The following is a 9,954-nucleotide window of genomic DNA, read 5'->3' on the forward strand; positions in this document are numbered from 1 at the left end:
TCCAATTTGTTTTAGTAAATAGCAAAACTTTTACTACTGAACTGGATAAGGAGTAATAAACATGTGATCAATGTCATTCATGAACTTAGTTTCTTAAGCTCATTAAACCTTCCCTTTAGAGGAATAACATTTGAAAAATTCCAAACTGAAAACAAGGTAAAGCTCCAAGTTACCCTTGTAGAATAGGAAACCAGAGCTGTGACTCACTCTATTTCCTATAGCCTCACACTATCTTTCTACTTAAAACAGTGACTGCTATTTTCAAACACAGTGAAGAATCTACCTTAGACTTCATTTGGGGTTAGAGAAGCTTTAACGTGTGCCACTAGCACTGGTACTGGCCGTAGTGGAAGTGCCATTTATGGTGGCAATTCCGGCCTGGGCTCTTTCTTCTTCATCTCTCAAAGCCTCCTCATATGAGTATGGGAATGAACCGGGGACAGTAATATTGAACTTGCCCAAATACTGCAGGACCTTTATCTTGGTGGTTTCAGCATGGGCACGTGGGCCCCACAGGAACTCATAGCGTGCAGGATCACTGTCGGGCACCTGCCGGTACTCCAGGTAGTTTTCCTGCACCCAATCTTCAGTGATGAGCTTCCTGGGCTCTCCATAGATGGAGTGCTCGCTCCCAGGACACACCCCCAGCATACTGAGTGCTTCCCACATGATCTCCTCAGAGGTGCAGTTGCCCTCCATGAAGATCAAGCCCAGGATGATGACCAGGAGGCCGGTCTTGGGCAGGCTCTGGTCATCACTCTGCATCCCATCGTAGGTGAGGCCCAGGCAGATCCTGAGGCTGTAGACGTGGCCGGCAGGATCCACTTCCTTCACTTCAACGCCATAGACCAGCTCCAGTCACTCAGAGACTCTGCTGAAGATGGCAAGGAATTGATCCTCGCAATTTTTGAGGACACCATTCAGCATTTCTTCCTTTGTGACTGGATCCTTCATTCGATACTTGAGGAGCAGGAAATTTAGCAAATCATTCATTGTCTCCTCGGTGCATCCTGGAGCAAGGACTAAGAGACATCCGCATCCTGCAAGGTGCTCGGGCCGCCTCTCCTTGGCTGCTGGGGCCCTCATTTGACTGGCTCCATGGAGTGGAGGCAATGGCAGTGGGGGATGAGGAGACATTCTGAGGACTTGGGGGAGGACTTGGTGTTCCAGCCACAGGCACCTCCTCCAGGATGCCCGGGATCAGGGGAGAGGTGGAGGAAGAGGAGGTGGAGGAAGAGGAAGAGGAAGAGGTGGTGGAGAAGAAGAAGACCTCCACGTCTTCCTCATCACAAAGAGCCTGCGCATCCAACAGGGACGGTTCCTCTCTTTGGGCCCAAAGTCTGTCCTGAAGCTTGCAGAGCTGACTCTTCTGACAATAAGGCATCACGACTTTCCCTGGGGACAGAAGACAGGAGTGTAGGCTGGAGTTGGGCGATGGGGATGCACAGGCCTGGGGGAGGGAGGGAGCAGGTGAGCGGCCTCAGCCTAGAACCACACCCTAGGGGGCTGTGACAAAGGCCTACTCACAGGTCTTGTCTTTAGGTGGTGCTCGGGGCATCACGGGGCTCCTGTCCTCCTGGTTGGCCTGTCTCCTGTGGACCTGAAGGGGGAATGAGATGGCTCCTCAGGGTGCAGCCGCCAGAGGTTGAGGCTCCAGCACTGACAGTACTGTGGGTGGGGCCGGCGCTGCAGGGTCCCCTCTGTCCTGGGTCCGGTGGAGCCCTTGGTACTCATTCAGGTCACGCACCTCACCTTGACTCCTGCACTCCTCAGCCTTCTCTGCTGTGACCTGAGGACACTACCTCACACCAAGGTCTCACCTCTCAGTTCGTGGAGCTCCTGTAAGAGGAACAGAGGAGGTCCTCAGGCTGCAGGCTGCAAGGACACCTTGGGCTCCCAGTGCTGACAGGAGGGGTGGGCCGGACTCTGTGAGGTCTGCTGTGTTCTGTGGTGAATGAATGGTCCCCTCCATACTCACTCGGAGCCCTCACCTTTCCCGTGGCAGGACCGAGACCTAACCCTTCTGCAGGCCTGAGAAACTCTCAGAACAAGAGCTCACACCCTTGATATGGAACAAAAGGCAGTGAGGGGCCCACGTCTGGCCACACCTGCCCAGGGCATCCCAGGGAGGACCACAGCAGGTGCCCAAATTCAGTGGGATCCGTGTGTCCTGGAGGGGTGGGTCTGCGTGATATAACCTTTATGTCTGGCAGGTCCAGGGACTTGCCCTCTGTTGACCCAAGGCCACGTGCCTTACGTCAAGGCCTTATGTCCATGAGACACCGGAAAAGGAAGTGAGAGCCAAAGCCCTGACTGTTCCCTGGGTCTTCCCATGGCTGACAGAAGGAGCGGGGAGGGGCTGGGCTCCTGTGTGTTCTGGTGTGGGTGGTCCCCTCAGCCCTCACCTTGACTCCTGGTAGGTCGGGCCTGGGACACATCTCTGTTGATCTGAGCGTAGCCCTCTCAGATTAAGGTCCTCTGCCCTCTGAGACCCCTGAGCCAGAAATGAGGCTCAGTCTGAAGCCCTTCCCAGAGTCTCCTGGGCTGACAGCAGGGCCATAGTGGACATTTGTGGGGCCCTCTTTATGTTCTGGGCTGGGGTCACCTTCAGTACTCACCAAAATCTCTTTCCTTGACAGATCCTGGGATCCCTGCCTTAGCTGATCAGATGTTTCTCCCGCTTCTGATCCAATCTCACCCCTAAAACCAAGGCCCTCAGCTCCCTGAAAAGGAAGTGACAGCAAGCCAGAAGTGACAGGTGTCACCCCTGCCTGGGGCTGAAGTGGACTCTGTGGATCCCCTTAGTTCACCCAGAGGGGTCTCAACTTTGTTCCGGGCAGAGCCTGGCGCCTTGTCCCCTGCGTCCTGAGTCTGCCCCGTCACACCAAGCTTGACTCCAGAGTCCCCAGAAGTGACAGTGGGGGAGGAGGTTTCAGCCTGACAAGTCTGCCCCCGAGTGTTCCACGGGTAGCAGCTAGGGCACAGCTGGATGATTTGGGGTCCCTCAGTCCCCCTTCAGAGTCTCACCTTGTCTCTGACACAGACAGATCTCTGCTCCCTGTATGCTCTGTCCCCTGGACGCTCTGTCCCCTGGATGCCCTGTCCTCTGGACAGTCTGTCCCCTGGAGGCTCTCTCCCCTGGATGCTCTGTCCTCTGGACGCTCTGTCCCCTGGATGCTCTGTCCTCTGGACGTTCTGTCCCCTGGACGCTGTGTCCCCTGGATGCTCTGTCCTCTGGACAGTCTGTCCCCTGGATGCTCTGTCCCCTGGATGCTCTGTCCTCTGGACGTTCTGTCCCCTGGATGCTCTGAACTCTAGACGCTCTGTCCCTTGGACGCTCTCTCCCCTGGACTCTCTGTCCCCTGGATGCTCCGTCCCCTGGAGGCTCTGTCCCCTGGAGGCTCTGTCCACTGAACACTTCGTTCCCTGGACACTTTGTTTCCTGGACACTCTGTCTTGGATGCTCCTTCCACTGAAGCTCTGTCCCCTGGTCACTCTGTCCACTGGACACGTCATTCCCTGGACACTTTGTTTCCTGGACACTCTGTCCTGGATGCTCCTTCCACTGAAGCTCCGTCCCCTGGTCACTCTGTCCACTGGACACGTCATTCCCGGGACACTTTGTTTCCTGGACACTCTGTCCTGGATGCTCCTTCCACTGAAGCTCTGTCCCCTGGTCACTCTGTCCACTGGACACGTCATTCCCTGGACACTTTGTTTCCTGGACACTCTGTCCTGGATGCTCCAATTTTTTTGAATTTATTGAGACTTGATTTGTTACCTAACATGTGATCTATCCTGGAGAATGATCCATGTGCTGAGAAGAATGAATATTTTGCGTTGGGGGGATGGAATGTTCTGTAGATATCTGCCAAGTCCAATTCGTCTAGATTGTTGTTTAGATATTGTGTTTCTCTGCTGATCCTTTACCTAGATGATCTGTCCAGTATTGGTAGTCGGGTTTTCAGGTCCCCTGCTATTATGGTATTAGTGTCTATTTCCTTCTTTAGGTCTAATAGAGTTTGCTTTATAAATCGGGCTGCTCTGACATTGGGTTCATATATATTTATGATTTTTATGTCTTCTTGATGGATGAGTCATTTTATCATTATGTAGTGGCCCTCATTATCTTGTTTATGATTTTTAGTTTAAATTCTATTTTATCATATATAAGAATAGCTATTCCAGCTCATTTTTCATTTCTGTTTGCATGGTAAATCTTTTTCCATCCTTTCACTCTTAGTCTATGTGAGTCTTTATAGGTAAGGTGGATCTCTTGAAGGCAGCATATAGTTGGGTCCTCTTTTTAATCCAGTCAGCCAGTCTATGTCTTTTGATTGGAGAACTTAATCCTTTTACATTAAGAGTTGTTACTGAAAAGTCTCGATTTACTACTAGCCTTTTAGTGATTTTTGTTTGGATGTCTTAAGTGCCTTTTTATCCTTTCTTTCTGATACTGTTTGTCTTCTGTATTTGTTGGTTTCTTGGGTTATAGATAAACTTTTTTGTCTTCTTGTTAGCATTTGTATTGTACTAGTGGGTTTTGATTTTTCTTGAGTTTTTATGGCAGTGGTAGTGATTTTTCATGTACCTAACCCAGTACTCCCTTGATAATTTCTTGTAAGGGTGGTCGTTTGGTAGTGAACTTCTGCAGTTTTTGTTTGTCTGAGAGATATACTATTTGCCCTTCATTTTGGAAGGAGAGCCTTGTGGGATAGTGTATTCTTGGCTGGCAATCTCTGTTTTTTAGAATTTTGAATATATCATCCCATTCCTTTCTGGCTTTTAGGGTTTGTGATGAAAAGTCTGAACTTGACTATAACATGCCCTGGAGAAGACATTTTTGGATTGTATACATTTTGGGATCTTTGAGCTTCCTGAATCTGAATATCTGTGTCTTTTCCTATACCTGGGAAGTTTTCTGCCAGTATTTTGTTGAATATGTTTTCAATACCATCTCCTTTTTCTTCCCCTTCTGTAATACCCCTGAGGTGGATATTTTAGTACCTATGGTTGTCTGGTATCTCTCTAGATTTTCTTCCACGTTTTAAATTCTTTTTTCTTTTCTTTTCTTTCTTTCTTTCTTTCTTTTTTTTTTTTTTTTTTTTTTTTTTTTGGTCTGCCTGTGTTATTTCAAATAGCCTCTATTCAAGGTCAGAAGTTCTCCCTTCTGCTTCTGCAAGCCTGCTGGTTAAACTCTCTGATGTAGTTTTTATTTGGTTGAATGAATTCTTCAGCTCAGTAAGCTCTGTTACATTCTTTTTCAGGACATTGATTTCCTTGCACATTTCTTCTTTCATGTCCTGTATACTTTTGCTCATTTCATTGTTTTGTCTAGCTGAGTTTTCTTGTATTTCATTTAGGTTCCTTAGAATTATTGCTCAAAATTCCTTGTCAGACATTTCAAGGGCTTCTTGTTCTATAAGAGCTAGAGCTTGAGTGATACACCCTTTGGTGGTGTACTTTCTTGATTTTTCATATTTCTGGTATCTTTCCTTTGATGTTTAGTCATTGTGGCAGGGGACTTCACGGTCCACTGGTTTGACAATATTGTCTGGCTAGGATGCCGCAGGTGCTGCCAATTTGGCGTGGCTGCCTTAGTGTCTGCTTGGTTCCCCACTAGTGCCTTGGGGAATGGTTTCCTTGGGTCTTGGGTCTCTCCTGGGAGGTGCCTGTGTGGTTACCACACACTTAGCCAGGCTGGGAATGGGGTATGGCAGCAACAAGGACTACCTGCTCAGTCATGCATTGGTGCCACAGGGCACATGGTCTCTGTGGATCTCAGGCTTCTCTAGCAGGGTGCCTCTCTGGTCAGCATGCACTTTACCAGGCTTGGGATGGGGTCTGGTGGCAGCAAGGCCTACCTGCTCAGTTGTGAACTGGCGCCATGGGGCACATGGTCTCCACAAGACTTGGGCCTCTCTGGTGGGTCACCTCTCTAGTCAGCGTGCACTTGGTTGGGCTGGGGCTGGCGTCCAGTGGTGGTGAGGCCTACCTGCTCAGTCATGCGCAGGTGCCGCAGTGCGCATGGTCTCCATGGATCTCCGGCCTCTCCAGGGAGGTGCCTCTTTCATCCAATTTTTGTGTGTTTTTTAATTGGTGTCTGCACATTTGGAGAGACAAATATCTCATCCTGATTTTACATGTGTCTTTTACAGAGATAGGTCTTCACTATTAAGTTCAGCCTATAATTCTGAAAGAGCCAGTTGATATTAATCCTAGAAAGGCAGAGCTTGATTTCAGGCTTTCTAGATGGCTGGCCTGCTGCCTTTTCTTTGAGTTTAGATGCAGCAGCTGATTTAACTCTGCTATCAGGCAAGACCACTGGTTGAGCTCTTTACAAAGGCCGAGCTGCTGCTTTATGAACATTGCAATTGACTCTAACACGGTTATATCACAGAGTGTATTCCTTGGCCAGAAAGTACCAGTATGAGTTCATCAGTTGGACAAGGTTGCAGTAGGTGCCCCAGTTAAGTAGACTGGGATAGATAAACCAATAGCAATGCTCAATATAAATGCATTGTTTTGATATTCTCACCTCTGTTAGCAGGGTCTGGGTGTGGGCTTTGAAACTCTAGCAAATGCTTGTTAAACTTGTGTTTGGAAAAGCTATTTTCTGTTTATTTTTATAATATGCAGTGGTGATCTTATTTCTCCTTAGGTGGAGTCTGAGAGTGAGCTTTAAGACTACAAGAAACAATGCTTAAACAGGGTTTAGCAGAACTAATTCCTATCTGTCATAATCTGCAACGGTGGTCTTGTGTCTTTCTGTGTGAACTCTGAGATTGGGATTTAGGGACATGGGAAGCACTGTCTAAACTCTAAGTTATGATAATACTAATACCTGCTTTACAGCACACACATCACAGCAGTTGTTGCTTCTTTCTTAAAAAAAAAGTGTGGGAGTGGGTTTGGAGGCAACAGGAAAAAAAGCGTTTAAACTTCCAGGAGTGGCAGAATGAGTGACTGCTTTTTGTCATAATCTACAGTGGTGGTTGTGTTCCTCTGATAGTTAGGTCTGGGAGTGGTCTTTGGGGCCATGGAAAGTACTGTTTAAACTACTGCGTGTAACTAATCTTGTGCCTGCTTCTTGGCAAAATTAACTGCGTGCTTCATGGTGTGGCATTGAGTATGGTCTATGGCTGGGTGTGGAAACTGACCATCAAAGCATTCAAGTACTATTGTAGTTTCCACCTCTCTGGAGGCATCCAGCTTTACTTTGCAGATGGGCAATGTTGTCAGCTGGTACCTCTAATCAAGTACCACTACTGGCAGATACAATGAACTTGCACTTAAATCTGTACGCTATTCTCTGTGTGATCGATCTCTTACTTTGTTTTTTTCTAGCGCCAGGTGATCTAGATGGTTAGTGTCCCTGATGTTTCTCATTTTTTGTGTGGCAAGAATGGAGTAGGCTTTCTGTGAAGTGTTTCAAAATGCATAAAATATTAGGCATTATTTTACCAGGACCTTTTTTAACTATATATCTTAGGCTCTGGGGATTTTTCTCTGTGTGGCACTGAATTGCTGTATTGACAACAAGAACATTTCTGTTACCGTTTTGATATAAATTTTAATTTTATTCCATGGAACACACAGATGAATAAAATTTATTTTCTTATTTGGGGGGGTTTCACTAAAGTGGTTTGGAGCATACATAATTTTTTTGGTGATTTCTCTGTGAGAAAAGCAAAGCCTGGTATCTTTTATTTTATAATTATGCTGACATTACTCTCCACAGTTTTTTCAATGACACTTTGTATATTTTATAATTTACGTATTTAAGTTATTGTAGCTATAGCTGTTAATAGTTTTTTTCTGTCATCCTTGTAATAAGTATACCATTCATTTTTCTCCATCATTTCCATGTAAAAGTGTTCTGAGTTTATCTATATATTTATTTTAACCAGAAAAATTTCAATTATTATATATTTTTATGTTGCTACTTAGTATTATTTTCTTTCAGCTACAAGGAATTCTTTTAAAACTTCTGTAAAACTGGACTAGTGGAGGTAAATTTCATCTGTTTTCCTATGTCTGAGAAAAATTTTATCTCACCTTCATTTTTGGTAAACTGAAATGCCAGGTATAGTATTTTTGGTTAGCAGGGGTTTTTTTGTTTGTTTTTTCTCTCAGCTTTTTGAATATATCATTTTTTTCTCATGAAGCTTGCATGGTTTATGTTAAAAAATCTACAGATAGCCTTATACAATTTCCCTTTTATCTTACAGTATCTAACATGTTGCTTAATTCTTGCAGATTTTTTTTTCCTTTTTGTCTTTTTTACTGACTGGTAACGGGACTGCAACCCTCGGTGTCGCGCCCGTACCGGGGACCGGCAATGGGATCACAACCCTCGGTGTTGTGCCTGCACGGCGCTCAGCCAGTGAGCAGGAACCAGTCTCCACATGGGATCCGAACCCTCGGCGGGAGCGCCACCGCGCTCCCAAGTGGCGCACTCTCCAGTGCACCACCGGGCTGGCCCATTCTTGCAGATTTTAATATTCTCTCTTTGCCTTTAACTTTTCACAGTGCCTTTAACTTACTAGTTGTCTGCTAAGCTCCTGGATATCAATTTATAGTTTCTTTCCCAGATATAAAAAGGTTTGGGGGGAGGTTCCATTTTTTAAAAATTATGTTTTCTGTCCCTTACTTTTTTTCTTCTTATTCTGGAATTTGATAATTTTTTACATTACTATGATTTATGATGTTTCACAAACCTTATATGCTGTCTTCACTCTTTTTTTCCCACTCAGGTAAAATTATTCTAATTAGTTTTTCTTATCCTTCCTTCTAAAGTACTTTAGTGTTGAATTTCTCCATTATAAATGTTAGTTCTGTTGTTAAATTATTACCTTCATGATTTCTACTTGGTGCTTTTTAACATTTTCCATGTCTTTGATAATGTAATCAGTTTGTTCACACATTGATTTTCTTAGCTCAGTGAGCATCTTTATTACAGTCCTTTTGTATTCCCAACACAGAAACCACATATAATCATTTCATTAGGGTCAACTTGTGGAGATTATGTTTTGTTTTGTTTTTGTTAATTTAAAACAAGTTTTCATTCTTGATTCTCTATATTGGTTTCTGTAAATTACATAAACTACCACATTTCTCATTGTATTATGCTGGTCTTGTGTAAAAAGATGGTCCTTCTCAATCAGCCCAGCCAGAAACCTTGGTGCCTCTAAACTTTTTGTGCTTATCTAACTTTCTCTCTTTCCTTCTATTAAAACCATTGGGGGGGGTAATAAAAACAAAGACAGAAAGTCTTTGACAGAAAGTCAAGATATTAGTGTCATATCTTGTCTGGATAAAGGTGGGATATTGGGCCAGCCCGGTGGCGCACTGGATAGTGTGCCGCTTGGGAAGCATGGCGGCGCTCCCACCCGAGGGTTCGGATCCCGCACACAGACCGGTTCCTGCTCACTGGCTGAGCGAGGCACGGGAGCAACACCGAGGTTTGCAATCCCGTTGCCGGTCCCCGGTCTGGTACGGGGGCAACACGGAGGGTTGCGATCCATTGCCGGACATGGAAAAAAGACAAAAAAAATAAATAAATAAAGGTGGGATAGAAGCCACAACTTTGGCTCACAGCTGAAGAAGTTCGGAGATTAAATTTGAAGTTTGCAGGCTTCAGAATCATAAGACAAATTAACTTCTTTTTTATATATATAAATTATCTGAGCCCAGGTATAGCAACACAAAATGTATTAAGACAATTCTAATAATATTTTCTTAGAATATGTACACAGAAGTTAAATTACTAATCCATATAGTAGTACTATTTTTAATTTCTTGAGGAGAATCTTTACTGTTTTTTATAATGGCTATCCAAATGTATATTTTCACTGATATTAGACTAAGATTCCCTAATCTTCACAAGTTCACAAATTTGTATCTATCTCTCTTTATCTCTCTCTCTTTGACAATAGATATTCTAACAAGTGT

General features: G+C 44.9%; 1 pseudogene; it reads right to left on the minus strand.

The window, feature by feature from the left end:
* Positions 1–291: 291 nt before the first annotated feature.
* On the minus strand, positions 292–1,384 carry LOC103609555 (annotated as a pseudogene).
* Between the last annotated feature and the right edge of the window lie 8,570 nt (positions 1,385–9,954).

This window comes from Galeopterus variegatus, unplaced genomic scaffold (assembly GCF_000696425.1).
Source record: "Galeopterus variegatus unplaced genomic scaffold, G_variegatus-3.0.2 Scaffold9755, whole genome shotgun sequence".
NCBI classification, from domain to species: Eukaryota; Metazoa; Chordata; class Mammalia; order Dermoptera; family Cynocephalidae; genus Galeopterus; species Galeopterus variegatus.